The 25,767-nt window shown below is 44.7% G+C and overlaps 1 protein-coding gene and 1 long non-coding RNA gene across 5 annotated transcripts in view; one reads left to right on the top strand and one right to left on the bottom strand.

Annotated features, from left to right (window-relative positions):
* Window positions 1-13,942, bottom strand: part of LOC138745756 (uncharacterized) — a 404,057-nt gene extending 390,115 nt beyond the window's left edge. For 2 of the 4 annotated variants that reach the window (XR_011346485.1, XR_011346484.1), the window contains exon 1: window positions 11,648-11,727. The gene's annotated coding sequence lies outside the window, so the exon portion shown is untranslated. Of the gene's footprint in view, window positions 1-11,647; window positions 11,728-12,767; window positions 12,871-13,891 lie in introns of those variants that run through there. The other 2 variants (XR_011346487.1, XR_011346488.1) reach the window with 2 other exon arrangements.
* A 645-nt stretch (window positions 13,943-14,587) lies between these two features.
* Window positions 14,588-25,767, top strand: part of LOC138745753 (uncharacterized) — a 34,243-nt gene continuing 23,063 nt past the window's right edge. The window contains exons 1-2 of the long non-coding RNA XR_011346482.1: window positions 14,588-14,729; window positions 17,041-17,136. This is a non-coding gene — a long non-coding RNA (uncharacterized lncRNA). The remainder of the gene's footprint in view (window positions 14,730-17,040; window positions 17,137-25,767) is intronic.

Genomic DNA, 25,767 nt, shown 5'->3' with positions numbered 1-25,767 from the left:
GACAAAATGATAAAATTAGTGGGATTAAAATAAAGGAAGAGAATATAAGGTTCCTTTGTACCAATATATTTAACAAATCCTCAGTAATCGTTATGACATCTGCAAACCTGTTTGGTACAATATGGAGAAATGTCTGGTTATAAGGTTAATCGGGATAAGAGGAAGATATTACCAATTACAGAGGAAGATTATCCTGCTTGTAAACAGATTACACAGCTTAGATGAAAAATGAAACGTAAATATTTAGAGGTAATGGTTGATGTGGATTATCAACATTTGTGTAAGTTGAACTATGTTTCTCTATTGATAAAATTAAAGCTGATTTAATCAAATGGAAAAACCTTCCTTTGACATGAATGGCACATGTGAATTGTATTAAAAAGAATAATTTTCCTTATATTCAATACCTTTTTCAATCAATTCCATCTTCGCTTCCAAACATATTTTTAAAGAGTTATGCAGCAATCAGAATATTTTTATAGAAAGGTACATTGGCTAGAGTATTGTTGCAAAACTTAACATGGCAATATGCATTAGGGACGACAATGGCCTCATTTTCAGAATTATTCATTAAATTATTAGTTAATTATCAGTTAAAATTTATTAATAGGATGTTCAATGTTAATTAACCTCCACACTGGGCTAAAATGTTATTATCACAGATTTCACATTTTATTATACATCAGTGTATATTTTGATGGACTCCTCGTCTTTTGCATTATAATAATGTGCCAGTATTATGACATTTATGTGATACTTGGTATAAAAGAAATCTGGCAATAGGAACTGGAGATAAGGTTTCATTACAAATTCCATCATATCAGGATAAATACATCTCCCTCTCAATGAATAATCTCAGTGTTTAAAGATTTGCCAGATGAAAGGTGTTCAAGTGTTAGCAGATTGTTTTGAAGATGGGATATTTTTTTCCTATGTTAGGCTTCAGGAAAAAATTGAGGTATTGTTAAATTCTTTGCTTGCATATTTTCAAGTACATGCTCCAGTAGTGAAGAGTTTTGGGCGGGAATTGAACATGCCTAAGTTAACTAAATTTAAAAATTTAATTGTAAATAGGGCAGAAAGGGATTTATTTCAGAAATGTATTCTTTGTTGCAAGAAAAAATAGCTAAACTGGATTTAGATAAATCGAAGCCTAAATGAGAGAAAGATTTATCCTTAGAATTATCCCAAGAAGGATGGACTACTCTGTGTGAAGATAGTGTGACTAAATTTGGTGAACTACAATTTTCTACATCAGTTGTATTAAATGCCTGAAAAGTTAAAAAGATATGGATTTAGTCATTCGGATTTATGTTTTAATTGTGGGACTCAAATTGGTACTTTTTTTTTTCAATTCTGTCTGGTTGTGTGATAAAGTAAGTCTTTTAGGATAAAAATTAAAGAGTTTAAGACGGAATTATTGGAGACTACTTTAATGTTAGATCCACTGCTTTTTTTAAAATGGGGTATATTACAACTTTAACAATGGGTTTAAGAATGGATAAATCTCTAATTGAATGTATTGGGATTACTTGGAAAAATTATGTGGATTTAAATATGAATAGTTGGCAAAATGAAAGCTTGTATTTATTTGGAAAAGATAACAAATTACGTGATCTTTTAAATGTGAAGATTGGTCTAAAATTTACAGTCTTTCGACTCTCTTCCTTCTTAAAGAGTGGAGTAACATTTACAATTTTCCAGTCCAGACTGGGAAGACAAGGATAGATGGACTTTAAACATGAACATGGTGAGTAATTAGTGAAGCTATTCATTCAGATATACTCCTCACAACGAGGTAATTCCAAAACACCCAAGTTATAGGGTTCCACATGAGAGGCGAGGCCAATAGCCGCAGAGATCAAGACAAAGCTGAATCATACACACCATTACTACCAAGATTTACATTAGTGACATATCAGAGTCAATGTGATACTTCAAGATTAGTTACAGCACAGTAACAGACCCTTTAGGCCCACAAACCTGTGCCTCCCAATTCACCTTCAACACGCTCATGCTTTTTGAACAGTGGGAAAAATCTGGACCCCCCTCCCCCACCCTAGGGAAAACCTACAAACACACATGGAGAACATAAAAACTCCTCACAGAGAGAGTAGTATTTGAACCCCATCCCTATCACTGGCAGCGCAACAGAGTTGCGATTCTGCCATCCACTGTTGAACCATGTTGGACAGGAAGAAACTCAAATCAAGGAAGTCAATAAATGGAGAGCATCAATACTTCGTGAATTGATACGGATTAGTACAGATTTTGAGAAAAGATGGATGGACAGTACTTTGCAACAACATAATGACAGTCAGTACAAAAGAAGCCACAGCGAGCTTGCATGGGAGCCAGGAAGGGAAAGTAGCCACTTCATTGAAATGGAAGCAAGAGAATAGGCTCAGGAGCCAGAACCCAAGTGAGAGAAATTCTGGTTCATGAGCAAGTCACGAAAACCCAATGATGCCTTCCAAAGTTCATTCCAAAGGCATTCATCTCAATTTATTTCTCCCGTTTGGGTATTTTAGATCATTACCATTCCGCAGTATTCTTCAACATGTGTTGTTAAGAGGTGTAACAATGCAGCTCGCAGTATTTGACCAGCAGATATAATAAGGGATTCACCCTTCCCCCTCTCCTTCATAGTGTCTATTTAAGACAAACATTTTTCTCTCAATTTGCCCATAATTTGCAAAGAAATGATGATGAGATCACGAGATGAAGCAGTAGAACTTCATTCATCTTTTGATTTGATCGTCTAAACAAGTTTTAAAAAATTACAGAGAAGTGAGGGTCTGGGATGCATTGCTGGGGTGGAGGTGGGGGCTAGTACAATGAGGACATTCAAAAGACGAAGATGCATGGATGGAAATATAATAGAGAGTAATGAGTGTGAGGTAGGGAAGGGTTAGATTGGTAACGGCACTGATATAACATCGTTTACAAACAATTAAAGAGTACCCTCACTCGTTTCCTCCAGAAGACAATGGAGTCGACCTTCTTTATCCTCCTCAGACACAACATTGCATTCTTCAACTCCCCAAACATCACCCAGCCAAACCCCTTTGACCTTCTCCTTAGCTCAGTACCACACGGTGATCCTGACCCTCTCTCTCAACTCCTCCTGCGTCCGAGATCCATCACCCATATACTGACGCTTAACGCACCTGCGCACGTGGGCTATTCCTCCAGTGCGACGATCCAATGACATCATCAGCGGCAACTGGCACCGTTCCCAAAGCAGGCAGATACATCACCGTGACAGCCCCCACCTCCAGCCTCCGCTCCATGCAAGGAGGTGACTGAATGGAACTGTCCCCAGGGTAACGGTCTGGATGGTTGACAGTTCAGCCTGATCGCGTATGATACTGCAAGACAGGAGATGCAGGGGTACAAACGGTCCTCTGGCGCACTGGTCCTCTGGCGCACTGGTCCTCTGGCGCACTGGTCCTCTGGCGCACTGGTCCTCTGGCGCACTGGTCCTCTGGCGCACTGGTCCTCTGGCGCACTGGTCCTCTGGCGCACTGGTCCTCTGGCGCACTGGTCCTCTGGCCCTAATGCAGAACATGGACATTCAAAATACACTGGCTTCAACCTGTTGATGGCAACAGTGTTACCTTTTCCATTCCTGTCAATCTCAAAACACTATGGATGGTGCCATAAGACCTGGAAAGAACCAACGTAAATGGGCTAAAGTGGTTTACGAACAACATCATGCCAAAGAAACACACGAGTACAGTGTTGTAAATCATTTGGCACATCCACTGCAGATGATGCTGCCACATAGGAGAACATCAGAGTAATCTCATTTTTCCAAGAAAATCAAGATAACTGACCTGTTCATGAGCACTGTGTCTGGACTCAGATTCACAAACTCACCTGGCAAGGTCAGCATACAGTCATAGACTAGCTCTACCACTAAACATCCATGATCTGCCCTAAGAGCTGTAGTCACACAAAGGAGAACCATGGGCAAACGTTCGCTCCATGTCGATGATTTGCCACCTGATGTCAATGGTGCTTTTGATCGTCAAGGAAAATGCTCAAAGAAGCTGTTGGCCCTGAAATGCTTAGCCATAATTCAGGTAGTGCCCAGAGGATCAGTGAGAGCTCGGACCAATGCTGACTCGAACTGAGACCCTCGATCTGTTGTAATAGTGCCAAGAACACCAAATGATGGAATCCAATGATCCACAAAAGTCCCATCAATTGTCTCTGCAGAGATGCCGATGATAGGAATTTCATCCTTCCACCTGGTAGTCCTGTCCTCACACGTGAGCAGAAAAGTACATTGCCGAGATGGCAGAAGTGGACCTTTCAAGCCACAAGGTGCACGTGCTGGAAATGGGAATCCAAAACAACAAAATCCCCTAGCTTGAATTTCATGTGCCTGGAGACTTTAGGGCATTGACCCAGCAAGCAAGTCCTTGCCCATAATCCAACATTCTGTTTTAAATGAACCCAGGTAAGATGTTCCTTAACCAGTTTGATTGATGCTGTTCCACCAGGAATCGATAGATTGTGAAGGGAAAATCTCCTGCCTCATAGCTGCCCACACAAATAGCCTAGTCCTTCCTGTTGGGGGAAAAAAGTCAGACCAACATTTCAGCCAATTCATCCAGGGTCACATCTTGAAGATGGAGACCAGAGTTGATCTGGTTACACCGGATGAAATCGGGATCAGTGCACCGTACATGAGCCATGGCATTGAAATTGATGTCAGTAGTTGTATGTAATCTCGCACCTGGATTGGGTACCAATTCGCTTTCTCTCAGATGTCACGTGTGTCCGATGAAAATTGAAGGATGAAGTGCAAGTGCTGAATCTCCCTTGGCAAGTAGAGATACAGTATGCATAAGAGGCTGGTGGTCTATACAAATGGTCAAAGGATGACCTTCCAATAAAAAAGCTGAAATATTGGATTGGAAATTGGGATCCATGAGGGAATTACAAAGAAACATTTCCAAATTGTATTTTCTACTTCAAGAGGAATCTCCAAATCCAGACTTGAATAAATCATAAGAAAGATGGGAATTGGATTTGGGAACTGAAATTGACCCTTTTTGCTGGTCTGACATTTGTTGGGACAGTACTTAATGTTTTTGATAGATTAGTTAATAATAACTTATTCATCAATTATATTTAATGGCACATCAATTAATTTATTCCTAATTTTTCAAATTCATGTTTTAGATCTGAATCCCATCTTAAAATTGATTGTGGGGAAATGCAAAATTGTATTTCCTTAGCAAAGGTGACTTATAATATTAGAACTGGGTATGATACCTACTTCAAAATATGGAAACCATATTTAGATATGGGTTTGGATATCTAATGTATTCACTTCTCCACCCCACCACCACTTTTCTTTCATCTTAATGGTTGAACCTTATCATGTTGGTTTAATTCTACTATTTTATTAATATCCTGCCTTTCCTTTTGGGAGGGAATAGTAATCACAGGAGCTTTGCACCTAGATCTGTATTTTTTTCTTTTATACTTTTTTTCTCTTCTCACTTTTATGTACAGAACAACATTTATTTTTTTATTCTATTTTGATCATTGAACGTATCATTTGGATACGATTCTATTATTATATTGAACTGTATACAAAACTATAAATATATATTTTTTAAAACAGAAATGTTTCACTGCGAGATAGATAGCTAAGAGTTCTTGCCCAAATGTACTATACTTTGCTTGAACCGGTGACCGCTTGGCTGAAAAAAAACATCAAAGGTTCCAATTGCCCACAGACTAGCTGTTCGAACACTGCTCCCACAGAACTGACAGATGCATCTGTTGTAAGAGAGCAAGGCCTTAGGCATTTGATGTACAAGCTTAGTGACATTTGCAAGAAAAGTGTTCACATCATGGAAAGCATACACAAAGTTAAGGTCTTTTTGAAGCAGACATCAGATCCTTTGAGTGGTTCAGCAAGAGGTAATAGAGATGCTGTGGCATTCACCAGGGAACAGCGATAAAAATTCCTCATACCTAAAATCCATCACAACTGGCCAAACGTAACGGAGGGAGGAAATTCTCAAATTTCATGCACTTTCCATTCATTAGGCAAAATACCATGTTGCATAACTCTAGGTCCCAAAAATACAAGATCAGAAGCTCCAGAAACACTTTCCTGGGATTGATCACGATGCCACATTCCTCAAGCCTCGGAAACAATGAGATAAGGTGGCTCTTGTGCTTCTCTTCATCCACACTTACAACCAGAATCTCCTCGATCAACACAAGCACCAAAAAAAACCCAAGGCCAGTGAGTTCGTGGTCCATGAACCACTGGAATGTCTGAGCTGCATTCCATAGACCGAATGGTATTCTCAGAAACACGAACATGCCGAACGGGACCATCACTGCTGTCTTCGTGACATCCGAAGACTCAAATGGAATCTAATAGTAAGCATGTACTAGATCTATTTTAGCAAATGCATATTTGCCGTGGAGGTTGGCTGAGAAGTCTTGTCAATTTGGAATATTGTATCAGTCAGGCACGGTGGAATTGTTCAGGGGACGATCATCTCTGCAAGGCCGCCAATCCCTAGTTTTTTTCAGAACCATATGCAACCGTGAAGCCCAGCAGCTGTCAGATCTGTGGACGACACCCAACTCTTGCCAATCCAATCTTGCGATTTTAAGATAATCTGGGGGCATTACGACCTGCGTCTCAGACCCTGCCTTTATATGGTGGCTTATTGCATGTCTGTACACCGTTACGATGGGGTCACGAGGCGAGGAAAACACTTGCGCAAGGCTTAGAAAGGGCAGGAATCAGGTTGAAGGCTTGTCAGGCAGCAGATGGCATTGGAAGGACAACAAATGCAGCTCAGTTGCATTCAAGAGCTGCAGTCCACACAACAACGTTTTTTCAAATACATCACGGAAAAACGTGACAAGAAATCCACTCCCAAAATGGAATTTTCCACATTTACAACTGAAAAACCACCCAAAAAGATTGTAAGACAGAAATGAAGCACGAGTAACCTGTGGCCATGTTTGAAAAAGAGAATCATTTGTAGCTGAAAGAACACATGACATATTAGAAAGACTATGTTCCTCAGGGATTGGAGGGACCAGCACTGATCCAAAGTGACAGATAATTTTAGAATTTTACATAGAGATGGCAAACAAATAACCTACTCCAACAATTGCCTCAAATTGTTTCCATTTTTCTCAGTTGCCTTCGATAATCTTTCTCAAATGAGAACAAGATCCCAAGACAAAAGAACAGAACCAGGCCACCAGGCCCATCGAATCTGCTCTGTAAATACACACTGAGCTACTCTACACTCCTTCCAATTTCCAGCCTTTTCCGCATATCCCTTCATGCCCTCACTAACGAGATACTTGTCTATTTCTTGTTTAAATACTCCCAGTGATCTGGCATCCACTGCTGTATGAGGCAATAAGTTCCACAGCTCCATGACACTCTGGCGAAAGAAGTTCTTCCCAATCTCTGTTTTGGATGGATAACCTCTAATTTTCTTGTCCTCGACTCACCCACCAAGGGAAACATCTTACCCGCATCCACCCTAACTAAACCTTTCAAAATACAAAATGTCTCCATGAGCTTTCTTTTTTAATTTCCGATACCCCAATGAATACAATCCAAGAGCTGTCAAACACTCCTCGTACATTATATTTTGTATTCTGGGAATCATCCTGATCATTCTCCTCTGAACCCTCTCCAACAACATCACATCCTTTCTCAGATAGGGGGCCCAAAACTGCACCCAGTACTCAAAAGGAGGTCTCACCAGTGCCCCATAGAGCCTCATTAACATCTCTTTTCCCTTGTACACTATTCATCTTGAAATGAATGCCAACATAGCATTCGCTTTCTTCATTACCAATTTCACCTGGTCATTAACTTTTAGTTTTCCTTGCACAAGGACACCCAGGTCCATTTGCACATCCAAGGTCTGAATTTTCATCCCATCCAAATAGTATGTTTCCTGTTTATTTCCACTGCCAAAATGTACAACTGTACATTTCTCGGTGTTAAATCTCATCTGCCATCATTTTGCCCAGTTTCCTAATCTGTCAATATCCTTCTGCAACTTTACGGTTTCTACATTTCCGACTCTGTCCCCTATCTTGATGACCTCCGCAAATTTGGCCACAAAACCATTTAAACCACAATTCAAATCATTAATTTCTTTTTCCTTGGAATATATTTATCCTGCATTCCTTTTATTATTGCCACATGCCATTCTAGAATCGATCATGACTGAACCTGAACATGTTTATTGTGATAAACATCTTCTAATAAATGTTCTGGGTTTAATTTTTAAAAATGTTGTTGTGGCTCCTCTTCATCAACTGTTTGGAAGCTGAATTCACAAAATTTTCCAAATATTTTTTCAGCAATAATTCTGTGGTACAGAGGATTACTCATCTTTCCTTGAGGTTAAAAGTTGCATTTTGATTTTCTTGTCTCAACTGAACATTGTACAAGGTGAAGGCTGATTAAAATGGATTCAGTAATGATGGCCTTCAAATGTTGCATTATTGCTGTAGCTACACAGCTTGAATGATAAACTGGTGTTTCTACAGGGAATTAACTCATGGAAATGTTCTAAATACATTCATTGGAGATAGACCTTTGTGAAAAGTTTATTGCCCATCGGCAACAATCCTTGAAAAGAGATGAATCATCACCCAACAGAGCATAATCCAATCTGTCAGCACATGGTCCATACACATCACCCATTATTCCCTCTTGTTCATGTGCCCAACCAAATACCTCTTAAATCGTGGTGATTTCACCACTATCCTGGCAGCGTGGGCCAGACCCCCACCGCACTGTGCAAAAACCTGCCTCACTTCTCTCCTTTTCCCCTCTCAGTTCAATATAGGCATCGTAGTATTTTTACATCTCCCACAGGGGAGGGGGAAGAAGAAATCTACCTTCTCCAGGACTACAATAATTGGATAAATTTCAACCAGGTCATCACTCAGCTTCCAATGTTCCAGAGAAAACTATCCAAATTTGTCCAACCTCTCCCCAGAACCAATGCTCTATCCCAAGCAACCCCCGATAAACTCTTTTTGTCATGCAGCAACTAGAAATGCAGAAAACACTTGAAATGTGGTCTAACCACGTTTATACTTCATGCCCTGCTCAATGAAGAATACTTTTTTTAACACCCTACACTTTTGTTGCCACTTTCAAGGAGCTCGCGCTTGCACCCCAAGATCCCTCATTGCAACACGACTACAACTCTTCTCAAAGTGCAAGACACTTGTCCAGATTAAACTCCATCTACCATTTCTCTGCCCACATTTATAAGTCATCTGGTTTGGAAGGGAAAATATGAGGGGAACTGGGTGGATCAACAGGACAGAGAGAAAACCTGGGGGGGTGTGGGCTGGTTACATGAACTTGGACAATTCCATATTCATACCATCGATTCACAAATTCAATAAGAGATGGTTCCTTTGTATTTGACCTCACCCAGACAATGGAGGAGGCAGAAGACAAAGGTCAGTGTGGGAATGGAATGGAACTTAAAACATCTTGTGGCCATGAGCCAAGATGGCCATTGTGATCCAAGTGGAGGCGCTCAGCCAATCTGTCATTTACTCTGGATTGGGTTTCTTGCCACAGAGGGAGCGGACATGGTTGGAAGAGGTGAATTTGAAACTTACCCTTCATGAGAATCCCTGGATGGTGGTAACTGATGTAGATTGCAGGAGAAAATGCCCGAGGACTGGGAGGAATTAGGAATCTATAATTATTTGAAAGATCTTACTGCAAGATTCATCACCAACGAGTTGGAAAGCCGCTTCACACTATTCTCCCTTTCAGAAAGATTTAGTTAATAAACAAAACAATCTTTCAGCACAGCCAGGGACAAAAGGGCTCTTAATTTAGTCTTACTATCAACAGACTTTGAAGTTACCCACCGTAAATGACTCAAAATTCAATTCTAGATTCTCTTCTGGTGGAAGTATAAGAGCCAGTGGCTTGCTAAATCAGATGAGCCTTATTCTGAGTTTCCATTTTGACTTTCACACCATCAAATGCAAGCCCCAGTTTTTTATCCCCAAGTATTTTCTATCCTTACCCACTTTGCAACCACACCTACCTGAAATTGGAACAAACAACAGCTAATTTTAACATGTATAAATCATATACAAAATAATTTACCCACATTTTCACATCACTGTCGCCACCAAGTGATAACTTGTGCCCGTCAGGAAACTGGACCAGCCACTAAAGGGTGCTATTTACCTTGGTGTTACTGACTCTTTTCCAGTGTTAATTTTAGACATAATGACATATTCAACATGCACAATATTTCTTTTCTTACTGACGAGATCTAGAAAGCATTGTGTAAAAAAGAGAAAAGCTCGTCAACCAGGAGATACAAACTCCTGACTGCAATGTTGCTGTGCACATTTGCTACATTATTGAAGTCTCACAGTACTTACAACAGATATTCAAAGTCAAGCAATAACAGAAATAACAGAATATTACGGCACGGTACAAGCCTTTTGACCCACGATGTGTTGATCTTGATATTTCTAACAAAAAAATAATACCCTGTAGCGGCTACTGCGGTAGATGCTACTAAACAAAGGCAAACACATACAAAGGTAGTCAACTCAAGACTGGTTTATTGCAGACATACACAGACCTTTTATTCCCTGCCTGTCAATGAGAATATTAGTGAACACCTTCCGGTCCACAGGACCAGCAAGTTAAAGCTACGAGCCATTAGTGCCCCATGCCTTTCGGCAGGGGCTTCATCTGATCCACTCACTGCACTTTGGTACCCAGCACTGTTAGCCCGCGACGTGTCAGGTAAGTCTGTGAACTGATGGTGGTGGTTTGTAATACTGCGCTGTGCATCCGCTACAACCCTGTTTTTCATTCACCCATATAAGCCTGTCTAAGAGTCTCTTAAATGCTCCTTACGTGATATTGTAATGGATAAATATATTTGGAGAATTTGGTAATATTTGGGATTTTGGTAAGATTTAGAGTAGGCAAAGGAGGAAAAACCCAACACCCAACCCCAACCAACCAATTTTCCCCTGCAACTGCTGCAACCGTGTCTGCCTGTCCCGCATTGGACTTGTCAGCCACAAACGAGCCTGCAGCTGACGTGGACTTTTTACCCCCTCCATTAATCTTCGTCCGCGAAGCCAAGCCAAAGAAGAAAAAAAAGAAGAGTAGGTTACATACATACACACACATACATTTTAAAACATCTTATTTGAATGACTGAAGAAATATTGAAGGTCTCTGGAGAATGTTATGCACATTCACAAGTAGGTGTTAATCGAACTGATGTCATAAAATGAATGACCATTGTTTGGAAATGGAGCCAGGATGGCTACAAGTACCTTTCTGCAGGCTGCTTACAGGAAAGTCACTCCTAGGTTTTGTTTATCTAACACTAGGTTAAGCAGAAGAAAGAACTCCTGTTGTTTGGAATAAGAGGAATGGAACTCTATAGTAGCTTGCAGAAATAAGTTACCATCTGGAAAACCCTAACGGGGCAAAGTTCATCAGTGAGACATTGAGGTGACTAATGGTGGTACCTCAGTTGTGGAAATCCTGGAACAACACATCTCTCTAAAAACCCTACAAGAACTATCCTGAGCGGTAAACATTTACCTTTCGAGCACCAAATCCTGTTGAAATTTATACACATTCCATTCTGTGCACAGCAGAATTGCCTGCATCCAGAGAACTTGGAAGAAAGAGAAGTAAGATTGAACTGTGATCCAAATCACTTTTCTTAAATTTAAACACATTACAAATATGTGCACTTAGAATTATAAAGGGGTTAATTTGGGTTTGTTAAGTATAGAGTTAGGTTAAAGTTTAATTCTATTTTCATGATTAAATTTGATTAAAAATAACTTCTCTTTTAAAAACCACTTGTCTTGCTGCTGGGTTTTGGGATCCTTTGGGCTCTTAACAATATCTGCTTGGATAATGACATTGGGCCTGTTCAAAGTAGGAAATGGCTTCTACCAGCAGGAATTTCTATTTGATAAAAAAATATTGATAGGTGGCTGGCCACATACTTTTCCTAAAAATTAATACCCTCTCCCTCCCTAAACCACATTCAGCCCCGTGACATCTTTCTACGTTGCATTACTGGGAACACCAAGGACCTGACCCATTTCCCATCTCTCCTTGCAATGCCAATAATGGCAGCTGCCATTAAGAACTGACAAACCACATTTTAATTCAGCAAGCAAGATGAAAATCATCCTGACATACTGCTTAAAAAGAAGGGTCAACAAACCTTCCTAATTTTGTCACTTCATTTTTATTTTGCTTCCCATGGGGCATTAGCAAAAACTGTCCTATCCATTGGCTCACCAAATTATGAGTAAAATCATGATCCCTGTTCATGAAAACCCATAATTTTCAATGTTACACAGATAAACTAGGAAGAATTCTGTAATAAAAGTGAATAAAACATTGAAAGAATTTCCCCCTTATCAACGCTGAGATTGTAGCGCACCAGGCAACTGGGCAAGCAAAAAAGGCCAAATCACTGAAACACTTGGACAGTCCAAGATGGCACAGAGTCCCCTTTACCACTGAGCAGGAGCCTGGGCCTTGCACCATGTGCGGGCTGAGATGCCCTTCACTTCCGCGTAGCGGCCAGCCAGCTGGAGAGTGATGCTGGAAATCAGGGGTACGTCACCAGAAGTGGGTGGGCCAGTGAGCACATGTGGGGAATTTAAACCAGAAAAGCCAGTCTTTGTTTTACACTCACCTTGGTTGGATGTCTCTTTATTTGGTAGCGCTGCCGCAGCGGATGCTACAAATGGAAAACTTCTTACTTGCTGCAACCAAACAGGTCTGCAAGATACACCAACCTAAATAGAAAACATGACCAGAAATCTCAGAGATCATAAATTCAAAAGGATTGGTGAAATCTTTACACTGTATTTTTAACACCAAAGTCCCTATATTTTTAAGGCATTCGATCAAGTAACTGAGAAACATTACATTTTAAACACATGGTACATCAGGATCAGAAGGATTGGAGCATTATTGTTCAAGTAACACAACTTTAAAAAAATAACATCTAACTTTATGAAGAATGTGATACAACAACAGGAAAAACGGATGGAATCAGACACATTCTATGAGCATTGGGAAGCAAAAAATGGATTGGTTTTCCATCCCTTCCTCAGCGACCCAATGACCCCGACAGGTCCTCCCCGACCTGCGACCATAGTGTAGTCCAAAGGATCAATCAGACCCCACAATGGTCGCAAGTCGGCGTTTTGCCCCCGTGCGAGGAGCCCTGAAGTCTTGTAGGAGTTTATAAATAGTTATTATTTTAATTAAAGGAGTTTAGTCCAAAGGTCCCACAAAGGTCGAGTCGGGGGGGAGGGTGGGTCCACGATGGTCGCAAGTCGGGGTATTGCCCCCGAGCGAGGAGACCTGAAGTCTTAGAGCCTATTTTTAAAATCAAATGATTTGACAAACGAGAACAGTCACAGGATTGACTTTGTGACTCAAGGTCCATTAGCTGGGGGCAGCCATCTTAATTTCTGTGCGCATGCGCCAGTCGTCAGTTGCCGCTAGCGCAAAGGGTTCGTTTCGTCGCCCTCAATCGGCACATGCGTATCTGCAACATATGCGCGAACTCACCACGCATGCGCAAACAAGACTTGCCAATCACCTGACCCCGCCCCTTCCCGCTGCAAGTAACCCCGCGGCCTCCAGCCTCGCCCTGTCGGCGGCATCAGGCCTTGCACCGACGCCTCGGCTCCACCCAAACACCCCGCCGGTACCGGCCGCTCCCGGGTGGGGCCCGGTGGGCTGCGGGTCGCCCGCTTACCCTGGACCGCGCGGCTGTGGAAGGTTCCGGCGCATCCGCCAACTTACTCCCATTCGCTCCCGAGGCGACACGACGGACCCGGAGCAGACGACGCTGCCGCAAATGTCCCGCCTCCTCACATCAAGAGCCAATCAACCCGCGAACCCGCCCATCAATCCAACCCGACTTCAGGGTCTAATCAAATAGCGGCCTCACCGAATCAACCCGTTGCCTCGCGTAACTGAAGCAACCAATCAGCGAGCGAGCGAGCGAATACACAGGTGAACCCAATCAGCATCAGAAGACAAATCAAGCAGTCGAAGGATCAGAAGACCCTTCGGCCCTTCCACTTTTTACTAATCCAACAACAATCAAATCCTTGGGAAACACAGGATCACTTTGTCTTGGCTCCAGGATTCCTCTGATCTCAAGCAATACATTGTACCCCAACTGCAAGGGAGACTATTTATTCTCAATCTTTCCTTCATATTTATTACCGCTTCCAATTTAATGTCTGCTACTTTTTTCAAAGTATCTACATCTAAGTTCAATGCATATGATCCCTCTACGAGTGGGTACGGCAATAAACTCATCACAAGTCCATGGATCCCAATTTCAAATGCACCTTCAAAAGCGGAGAGAATTCCAAGGATATTACATTTTCATTGAAGACATATCTTAAAGTCTAAGCAGCTGATCGGTTATTGGGAAATTGTGACACTTGGTGTTCGGCTCCTTTGCATTATCCTCTCTTGATCCGTGCTGCTGTGTCCTCTCATAATGTTGTAAGGTCATCTCCCTTTTTACCAACGACCAAGAGATCCACATTCAAACTTTCCTTCTATCACCTGCTTAAAACACCCCAGAAACAAATCTGACGATTTTTGTGCACTTCTCATGCTTCAGGTAAGGAAACTGTACACGTGACTCCCGATGTAAGATGAGCAAGACCATTCGATGTGAACTTGGAGCGTGTGCGCTACTGTGATGGGTGTAAAGGCGGACACACGCCCAAAAAAATCAAAGTCAAAGACTCCTTTATTACACTCGCAGCTCTGCTTCTATTCTCTCCCTGCTGCTATCGACTGGAGTGATGTCACATCCATGCCGGCCTCCAATTGTTCGGTGTTCCCTTCTTTGTTGATTCCTGCCGTGCGCGTTGTCCCCTGGTATGAAAGTTGTTGGTCCCCGTGGACTCTGAACAGTTGCCACATTCGTCGGCCATCTTGTGTACAGGGTGGCATCCCAGTTAGCATGATGCCCCACCTCCCTAGAACCAGCGCTGTTCGCTGCTTTCGGTCGCCTATATCTGGGTCGTGGGGGGTGAATTTGCTAATGTCCAGATGTGCTGGTTTGAGGTGGTCAATGGTGAAAGTCTCTTCCTTCACACCGATATCCAGCACACTCACCATGATGTGTGGAATGAATGATACACACCCGTGAAGTCGAAGTCGAAGACTGGTTCATTGAACTGGCAGCTCTGCTTATATACTCTCCCGCTAGTGATGACAGGTCTTTCGAGACGGCAAAGCCAGCCTCGGATTGGTGGGTGTTCTCGCCATTGCTCATTGCTTCCCACTGTGCGGGATGTCACCTGGGACGAAGATGATTGGTTGCCGCAGGATCTGTGTAGTCACCGCGTTCGTCATCCATCTTGTGTACTGGCTTTCGTCCTGGTGAGCAGGCCGCCTCAACCATATATTGTGGAAGAATATGGACCCCATATTTAGAAAGGGTGGCTCTAACATTCCCTTTCTCCTTAAGGCCTCAGTTTTTGAAAAGGAACGTTAAAGTAATTGGTTCTCCTGTTGGGGGTCCCTTGTCCTCATTTTTCTTCTTTTTCTTTTAGCAAGGGGATGGAGGGCAGATGGGGTGGTTTAATGGGGGGGGGAATTTCTTTATTCCTTCTTTTAACTATGACAAGTGTATTTATATTTGATTTGTGTTATTATTAATTGTGTGAATTCTTTGTGGATTTTATTTATAATTAATATTTTTAAAAAATGATCAGAGGTCAATCCACAGGACGTAAAGTGGCCTAGAGCAACACTGGGGACACCCTCCTGCTCCCCACCATCACAAATATCAATGTGATCCACTACGATCATTGACAAAATCATCGAGGACCCCTTCACCCGGCCAACAGCATCATCCAGCTATTCCCGTCGGGAAAGAGATCCAGGAATTTCAGAGCCAGTACCTCCAGGCCCAGGAACAGCCTCTTCCTCCAGGCAGGGAGAACGTGGAACGATTGATGAGCTGCTCATACAAATACTCCTCCACTCTGCTATTTACTCAACAATATCGAGTAATTTTTCTGGTCGTGCTGCACATGTATCATTTGTCTGTTGTGTGAGGGCTTGGTTGTGTGTTTGCGTATGTTTATCCCAAGAACTCTGTTTTATTAGGTCGTACTTGTGCTATCCAAGGGTAATAAATTTGATCTTGTACTCTGGAGCGGGTGCAGAATAGATTTCCTGGATCGGAGAATGTATCTCATGAAGCAAAGTTGACTGAGTAGGGCTTTTCTCTTCCCCTCCCCCAACCCCGCAAACTTGACTTTATTTACAAATATTTTCCAAAGAGGAAGACCGTTCCGTCTTTTCTCCTCCTCCTGTTGTATCCAGATATTCCCTTCACTACACATTGCTGCATACGTCTCTGTTTACCTTCATTGCCACCACTTTGATACCGTGTGGTTACTGCCCCCCTCTGCTGTTGGAGGAGTTCCCCTTGCTCTCAGCCTCTCAGTGCACGGTTATGGAAGGATTATGATCCATCCCCTTAGTGCCTTCGTGCTGGCTACGCCAAGCCTCCGTGCATCCCTCAGCATGTACCCCTGCAGCCTGGAATGTGCCAGTCGGCAGCGGTCCCTCCCCGACATATCCGCTTGCTGAAAGACTGACAGGACACGTTTAACATAGAACATGAGAGCACAGTACAAGCACTTCAGCCCGCGATGTTGTGCCGACCGATGTATTCATACCAAAATAAAAGTAACTAACCCCTTCCTCCCTCATAACCCTCCATTTTTCTTTCATCCACATGACTCAGAGCCTCTTAAATACCCCTAAGGTTTCAGCCTTCACCACCACCCCAGTTCTAGGGCTCGTCCCTTGTCCATGACCTGGTACACATACACTGCATTCCCTCCCCTTGTCACCCTCCTGCTCCCCCCACCCTGAGCCAGTAGTGAAGGTGGTTTCTGTCCCAACAGGTGTTGCGGAGCTCATCCAGGGAGCAGATCTGGGAGATGAACCTAAACTGCAACGAATTCAGCTTCCCGCAGATCAAAGCACGTCCGTGGGCCAAGGTGAGTGACCGGAGGTGAACCAGAGCTCCAGGGGTGGTTTTGTCCTCTGGGTCCTTCCCTAATACTGTCCCCTGTCACCCACCTGGCCCTTCCCCAAAGCCCTCATCTCCCACCAGGCCTGTCCCCAAACCCCTCCCCCTGCTGAGATCATCCCCAAAATACTGTCAGGCCTGTCAACAAAGCCCCTATTCCCCACTGGGCCCATCCCCAATGCTCCACCCATTGCTTGGACCGTCTCCAGAGCTCCTGTCTCCCACCAGGGCTTTCAACAAGCCCCTGTCCCACAACATGACCAGCCAAAAGTCCCTGTCCCCGTCCCCCACGCCAATTCGCCTGTATCCAGGTCTGTCCTCCCACCAGACCAGTTCCCTCACTGGGACCCTCTCCAATCGATTACCCATCACAACTACCCCACCAAAGTTCTTTAACCTTCCCCTTCCCCCACCCACAGGCCTTGGTATCTGAGCTGCTCCTAGGACCCCTAGACAGTAGAGATGTGGGGAGGGCAGTGGTCCATCTCCTTCCCGTTGACAGTGTCCCATACCTTCACAAAACTAGGGAATCCCCTGACCCTTGGCACACAGATATCTATCCCATCTGAGCCAGCCTTCTCTCTCTCTCTCTCCCCCACCCACCATCCTGGAGAATGTGGCCCAGTTCAGCTAGCTGCTACAGTACACACTGCCCTTCACCTCTTCCCCAGGACTCCTGCTCCCACTTGTCCTTCAACGAGCTGTGTGCCCACAGCCAGGAGCTTCCCCCTCCTAGTTACCCTTGGCCCTGTGGGTGAGTGGGTGGGACATGACAAGGGTTTGTAGGTGGTGGAATTGGGGTAAGAAAGTTTGGGTGAGACCTGGGAAAGAGAACGGTGATCATCCGGCCGGTGTGAGGCATTGAAGACGGAGTCAATGGGCAGTCCCCTGCCGGGTCCATCCCCCAGCATGTCTATCTCCAAAACTGACCCCGCCAGGTCCATCCTCAATATCATCCCCTGCCGGGTCCATCCACAATCCCGTCCCCTGCTGGGTCCATCCCCAAAACCGTCCCCCGCTGAATCTGTCCCCAATACCGTCCCCCGCCGGGTCCATCCCCAATTCTGTGCACGCCGGGTCCATCCAAAATCCCGTCTCCCTCCGAGTCCATCCCCAATCCCACCCCCCGCTGGGTCCATCCCCAATCTTGTCCCCCACTGGGTCCAACCCCAATACCATCCCCCACCTGATCCATCCCAATACCATCCCCCACCGGATCCATTGCCAAATGCATCCCCGCCGGGTCCATCAACATCCCATCTCCAATCCCCAATGCCATTCCCAACTTGGTCTGTCACTAATTCTTTTGCCCGACAGGTCCTCCCACAAACCCACTGGTCTCTCCCCAAAGCCCCTGACCCCCACCAGGTCCATTTCCAAAGCCATTGTCCCCCACCGGCTGGACCCCAAAACTCCTGCCTCCCCACGGGATCTGTCCTGAAGCCCCAGCCCTCATGTGTGTCATGTCTGTCCTCCCACTGGACCGATCCTCTCGATCACCATTCAGAACTACCCCACCCCAATTCCCGAACCTCCCCCTTCCCCCACTGACAGGCCTTGGAACCTGAGCTGCTCCTGGGATCCCCAGATGGTGGAGATGTGGGGAGGGCAGTGGTCCAGTCTCCTTGCCGGTGGCAGTGTCCCAGACCTTCACCGAGCTGGGGAATTCCCTGACCCTTGGCACCGGGACATCTGTCCCATCTGAGCCAGTTCTCTCTCTCCCCCCACCCTGGAGGCTGTGACCCTGTGTAGCTGGCTGCTACAGTACACACTGCCCTTCACCCCTTGCCCCACGACTCCTGCTCTCACTTGTCCTTCGACAAGCTTTGTGACTACAGGCTGGACCTTCCCCCACCTTGCTACCCTTGGCCCTGTGGGCGAGTGGGTGGGCCATGACGAGGTGGTTGTAGGTGGTGGAATTGGGTAAGAAAATTTGGGTGAGAGCCAGGAGAGACTGGTGATCATCTGGCCAGGGAGAGGCATTAGGGACAGAGTCACTGGGCAGGGGTCAGAGTCTCAGGGAAACAAGGGCACTGGAATTGGAAGCAATCACAGCTCATGGAAAGTAGGAGGAAGAACCCTGGGAATAATTGAGAGTGGCGAGGTTAGTGCCACAGTTAGAAAAACGCTGATAAGGGGCCAGCGAGCCGGGTTCAAATTTGACACTGTCTCTGGGGAGTTGTACATTCTTCCTGTGTCTGCGTGCATTTCCACCAGTTGCTCCTGGTCCTTCCACCATTTAAAACGGGGTTTGTAGGTCATTGGTGTAATTGAGTGGTTGTGGCTCAGAGGCTGAAAGGGCCTGTTCCCGGGCTGCATGTGTCAATCTTAAATCTCCATCTAAAATGATAGTCCTGCCTGTCATGAATTATTTAAGGATTCAACTCAAAAGTGTGGACAAGATAGACAACTCCGAAACCATCCTTTTGGCCCTTCTTTTCTGATGGCCAAGCTGCTTGCAAACAGTCCATATCCCTCTCATCCTTTTCATTCCACGGACCCATTCAACTCGCATTGCATTGTCAATTTCATGGCCTGTTGGAAGAAGTTATTTCCCTGTCTGGCAGCCTGATTTTGTTCCTCCATATCTCCTTCCTGATGGTAGTGGGTCAAAGATGCTGTGTGCTGGATGTCTGCGGGTCTATTTACAGGCCCCATCCCTGGACAATCAGAGGCCCCTTGTCTCGAAGTCCCATCCATGTGGCCCCTCACTCATCAATCCCTCGTCGGTACACAACTATCCCCTCCTACCTACCTCTACCAGCCCTTAGTATCCTCATGACAGTTCCAGGCACCTGTTATGTCGACCCTTGATGACCTGCGCCAGCTCTAATTTGGACCCTGGCCTCACCTAAACCATTGGAATAACCTGCGCCTTCTACCCTTGAGAGCCTGAGGGAATCTGCACCCTCAGCAGCGTCCTGCTGGTGCACCATCGAATGTCCTCCATCCCCTTCCACGGATTCCCTGCTGTTATCATGCTCCTGGATGGACCCCACCCTGGAAAAACTACCCATATTTTCACTGATCCCTCTGTACCTCTACATTCCGTCCAGGGGTCAGGGTTGTGCTGTGGGACTGGTGGAGAATAAAACAACAATATCAGGAGACACTGAGCAGTGTAGAGACCCCCAGATCTCCAAGAAGGGGACAGTGCAGAGACCCCCAGCTCCAGGAGACAGGGAGCAGCACAGAGACCCCCCAGTTCTGGGAGACCGGCTGAGTTGTACACAAGTCTGTAAGTGGCTGGACCAGGAAGTATACAAATCTATGTTCCAGGGTAAACTGGAACAAAAGCGAGGAATGCACTTTGGTAAATCAGTCCGCTGTCCTCTTCACAGTCAGATCTGACTACCTGAAGGTGTCAGGGAACTGGCTTGGAGAGGCCGAGGCATGCAACAAAAAAATGGTCAGAGCCGATTGTAAAAGTCCACCAGAAACTGGGTCTGTGGGAATGACATTCCCTCTCAGTAATGGGGAAGAACCTGGTCATCAGGTGCAAGGTGCTCTCGGTACTGCTGCGTGTGATGCAGGCGTGGCCCATCCCACACACCTCTGCCCTGGCTATTACCAGAGCAGTTTCCCTCTTCATGTGGGGGTCCAAAATGGATGGAGTGGGAAGGAGGTCCATGTACATCACCAGACTATGGTGTTATGAGCCCAAAGGATCCCAAAACCCAGCAGCAATAGACATTCACCAGGACGAGTCGTTATTTAAAAATAAGTTGTTTTATTTATCTTTTAAAATGAAAACAGAATCAAACTTTAACTTATCTCTATTAACTTAACTAACCTTAATCCCCTTCTAAGTCTAAGTGCACGTGCATGATGTGTGTGTAAATTTAAGAAAAGTTATTTGGTTCACAGTTCAATCTCATTTCTCATTCTTCTAAGTTCATTGGTTGGAGGCAATTCTAATACTGTGCACAGAATTGAACATGTATAAAGTTCACCAGGCTTTGCCACTTAGGAAAGTTCTGTAGGGTTTGCAGAGAGAGGTTTGTTGTTCCAGGATTTTCACAACTGAGCTACCACCATTAGTTACCTCAATGTGTCGCTGATAAAACTTGGCCCATCAGGGTTCTCCAGATGATAACTTCTTTCTTTCAGGCTAGCACTGTGGTCCTTCCTGTTTCACTTATTCCGAGAGTAACATCAGGCAGCTAGCACTTCCAGCGAGCACCTAGGATTAGGTGGAGGTTAAACATGTGGCTCAAGGGGTGGAGTCAGAGACTGGGTTTCAATTCTTGGACAACTGGGACCTTTTTTGGGGAAGCTGGGACCTATACCATAATGATGGGTGACATCTTAATCTCAGAGGGACCAGACTCCTGGCGGGGGCATTTGCTAGGGCTGTCAGGAGGGGTTTAAACTAGTATGGTTGGGGACAGGGTTTCAAGTTTGGCAGGATGGTAGGGTGAGGGTGAGTAGGATAAGGAAAGAGAAAAGTTTAGATAATTTGAGGGAGGAAAAGCAGGAAGTAGTAAACAGATACTGCAGTGAAAATTGTGAGAATGGTATAGAGGAGGATATGCAGAAGGTAGGATGTTGGAGATCCCTGAGTTGTATTTATTTTAATGTGAGGAGCGTAGTAAGGAAGCTGGATGAGCTAAAGGTGTGGATTGACATGTGGCATTATGATGTGTGGCCATTAGCGAGATATGGTTGAAAGTAGGTTGTGACTGGCAGTTGAATGTTCCAGGATTTCGCTGCTTTAGATGTGACAGAGTTGGTGGATTAAGAGGGGGAGGTGTGGCATTACATGTCAAGGAGGATATTACAGCAGTGCTGAGGCAAGATAGACTGGAGGGCTCATCAAGAGAAGCAGTATGGGTAGAGCTGAAAAATAAGAAGGGTGAGGTTATTATTATGGGGATTATTAAAGGCCTCCAAATGGGGAAAGGGAACTAGGAGAGCAAATGTGCAAGGAAATAGGTGGGATATGCAGGTGAAATAGGGTGGTGTTGGTTGGGGATTTCAATTTTCCAAATATTGATTGGGAAATGCAGTCAATAAAAGGGCAGGATGGCTTAGTATTTATGCATTGTGTTCAGGATTGCTTTTTGCAGCAATATGTTGAGATGCTAACTAGAGTGGGAGCAGCGTTTGATCTGTTGTTTGGGAATGCAATGGGGCAGGTGACAGAGGTGAGCGTTAGGGAGAACTTTGGATCCAGTGATCAGGCTTTGCCACTCAGGAAAGTTCCATGGGGTTTGCAGAGAGAGATTTGTTGTTCCAGGATTTTCACAACTGATCTAACACCATTAGTCAGCTCAATGTGTCGCTGATAAAACTTGGCCCATCAGGTTCTCCAGATGATAATATCGTTCTTTCAGGCTAGCACAGTGGTCCTTCCTGTTTCACTTATTCCGAGAGGAACATCAGGCAGCTAGCACTTCCAGCGAGCACCTAGGATTAGGTGGAGGTTAAACATGTGGCTCAAGGGGTGGAGTCAGAGACTGGGTTTCAATTCTTGGACAACTGGGACCTTTTTTGGGGAAGCTGGGACCTATACCATAATGATGGGTGACATCTTAATCTTAGAGGGACCAGTCTCCTGGTGGGAGCATTTGCTAGGGCTGTCAGGAGGAGTTTAAACTAGTATGGTTGGGGACAGGGTTTCAAGTTAGGCAGGACGGTAGGGTGAGGGTTAGTAGGATAAGGAAAGAGACAAGTTTAGATAATTTGAGCGAGGAAAAGCAGGAAGTAGTAAACAGATACTGCAGTGAAAATTGTGAGAATGGTAGATAGGAGGATATGCAGAAGGTAGGATGTAGGAGATCCCTGAGTTGTATTTATTTTAATGCGAGGATTAGTGTGGATTGACATGTGGCATTATGATGTGTGGCCATTAGCGAGACATGGTTGAAAGAAGGTTGTGACTGGCAGTTGAATGTTCCACGATTTTGCTGCTTCAGATGTGACAGAGTTGGTGGATTAAGAGGGGGAGGTGTGGCATTACGTGTCAGGGAGGATATTACAGCAGTGCTGAGGCAAGATAGACTGGAGGGCTCGTCAAGAGAGGCAGAAAAATAAGAAGGGTGAGGTTATTATTATGGGGGTATATTATAAGCCTCCAAATGGGGAAAGGAAACGAGGAGAGCAAATGTGCAAGGAAATAGGTGGGATATGCAGGTGAAATAGGGTGGTGTTGGTTGGGGATTTCAATTTTCCAAATATTGATTGGGAAATGCAGTCAGTGAAAGGGCAGGATGGCTTAGTATTTATGCATTGTGTTCAGGATTGCTTTTTGCAGCAATATGTTGAGATGCTAACTAGAGTGGGAGCAGCGTTTGATCTGTTGTTTGGGAATGCAATGGGGCAGGTGACAGAGGTGAGCGTTAGGGAGAACTTCGGATCCAGTGATCATTTTGACATACTCTTAAGAACTTGAAGAGGGAAATTAGAAAGGGAAAAAGAAGGGATGAGGTGTCCATAGCTAATAAGGCGAAGGTGAATCCTCAGGGTTTGTTCAGATATGTGAACAGTAAACGGAGGGTTAAACATAGAATAGGTCGACTGGATGATGGGACCGGAAACTATGTCAGGAACCGTATGAGATGGAGAAATATTGAACAATTTGTTCTCGTCTGTATTCACGAGGGAAACGGACATTGGGCAATACAAGATAAGAGAGGCAAAGGGGTTAGTTATGGAAAGGATAAGGATTAGTAAAGTGAGAGGTTTGGAGCTTCTTGGGTCAATTAAGCTGGATAAGTCTCCTGGTGCTGATGGGATTTTTCCCAGGACTTTAAGGGAGGTCAGGGAACAAATAGCGGGGGCACTGACAGCAATTTTTCAAAGATCACTGGAGGAGGGTGTGGTGCCGTGGGATTGGAGGGTTGCAAATATAGTTCTATTGTTCAAAAAAGGCAGTAGGTGGAGTCCAAGTAATTATCGGCCAGTAAGTTTGACTTCCGAGTGGGGAAGATTATGGATGGTATACTTCGAGATAGTATGTACAAATATCTGTATAGGCAGGGATAGATCAGGGGCACCCAGCATGGGTTTTTGAAAGAAAAGTCATGTTTGATGAATCTTGTTGAATTTTTTTGAAGAGTTGACAAGAAAAGTGGATGAAGGTCGGGTGGTTGATGAGATCTATTTGAATTTTAGTAAGGCTTTTGATAAGGTGCTGCATGTAAGGTTATTTAGGAAGGTTCAGTCATTAGGGATTAATAGATAGTGGGATGGGTTCAGAAGTGGCTGGGAAATAGACAGCAGCAAGTCATGGTGGACAACTATATGTCATGTTGGAAGCCTGTGACAAGTGGAGTGCCTCAGGGATCGATGCTGGGTCCCTTGTTGTTTATCATTAATATTAATGATTTAGAGGAGGGTGTGGTTAACTGGGTAAGCAAATATGCAGACGATACGAAAATAGGGGGAGAGGTGGACAGTGAGGTAGATTTTCTTGTTTGGAAAAGATGGCAGATGGAATTTAATGTTGACAAGTGTGAGGTGCTGCATTCCGGAAAAAAAAATAAAAAATAGAACATATGCAGTTAAAGGGAGGGGGTAGAGGAATGAAGAGGAACAGAGGGATCTTGGAGTTATGGTACAGAGTTCACTGAAGGTGGGTTCCCAGGTAGACAGGGTGGTTAAGAAGGCAAATGACATGCTGGCCTTCATAAATCATAGCATAGGCTAGAGTGCAGCTGTTTAAGGAATTGGTGAGGCCATGTTTGGAGAATTGTGTTCCGTTCTGGTCTCCAAATTATAGGAAGAATATAGATAAGGTGGAGAATGTGCAGAGATTTATAAGAATGTTGCCTGGCTTCTTTCTTCTTTGGCTTGGCTTCGCGGACGAAGATTTATGGAGGGGGTAAAAAGTCCACGTCAGCTGCAGGCTCGTTTGTGGCTGACAAGTCCGATGCGGGACAGGCAGACACGATTGCAGCGGTTGCAAGGGAAAATTGGTTGGTTGGGGTTGGGTGTTGGGTTTTTCCTCCTTTGCCTTTTGTCAGTGAGGTGGGCTCTGCGGTCTTCTTCAAAGGAGGTTGCTGCCCGCCAAACTGTGAGGCGCCAAGATGCACGGTTTGAGGCGTTATCAGCCCACTGGCGGTGGTCAATGTGGCAGGCACCAAGAGATTTCTTTAGGCAGTCCTTGTACCTTTTCTTTGGTGCACCTCTGTCACGGTGGCCAGTGGAGAACTCGCCATATAACACGATCTTGGGAAGGCGATGGTCCTCCATTCTGGAGACGTGACCCATCCAGCGCAGCTGGATCTTCAGCAGCGTGGACTCGATGCTGTCGACCTCTGCCATCTCGAGTACTTCGACGTTAGGGGTGTAAGCGCTCCAATGGATGTTGAGGATGGAGCGGAGACAACGCTGGTGGAAGCGTTCTAGGAGCCGTAGGTGGTGCCGGTAGAGGACCCATGATTCGGAGCCGAACAGGAGTGTGGTTATGACAACGGCTCTGTATACGCTTATCTTTGTGAGGCTGTTGTGAGAATGTTGCCTGGCTTACAGCATCTGGATTACAGGGAGAGATTAAGGAGACTGGGACTTTATTCATTGGGACGTAGACGAATGAGAGGGGACAATATAGCTATTTAAAATTATGAAAGGAATAGATAGACGAGACATAGACAGA

Source organism: Narcine bancroftii, chromosome 11 (genome assembly GCF_036971445.1).
Source record: "Narcine bancroftii isolate sNarBan1 chromosome 11, sNarBan1.hap1, whole genome shotgun sequence".
Classification (NCBI taxonomy): Eukaryota; Metazoa; Chordata; class Chondrichthyes; order Torpediniformes; family Narcinidae; genus Narcine; species Narcine bancroftii.
This window is presented reverse-complemented; position numbering and strand designations above follow the sequence as displayed.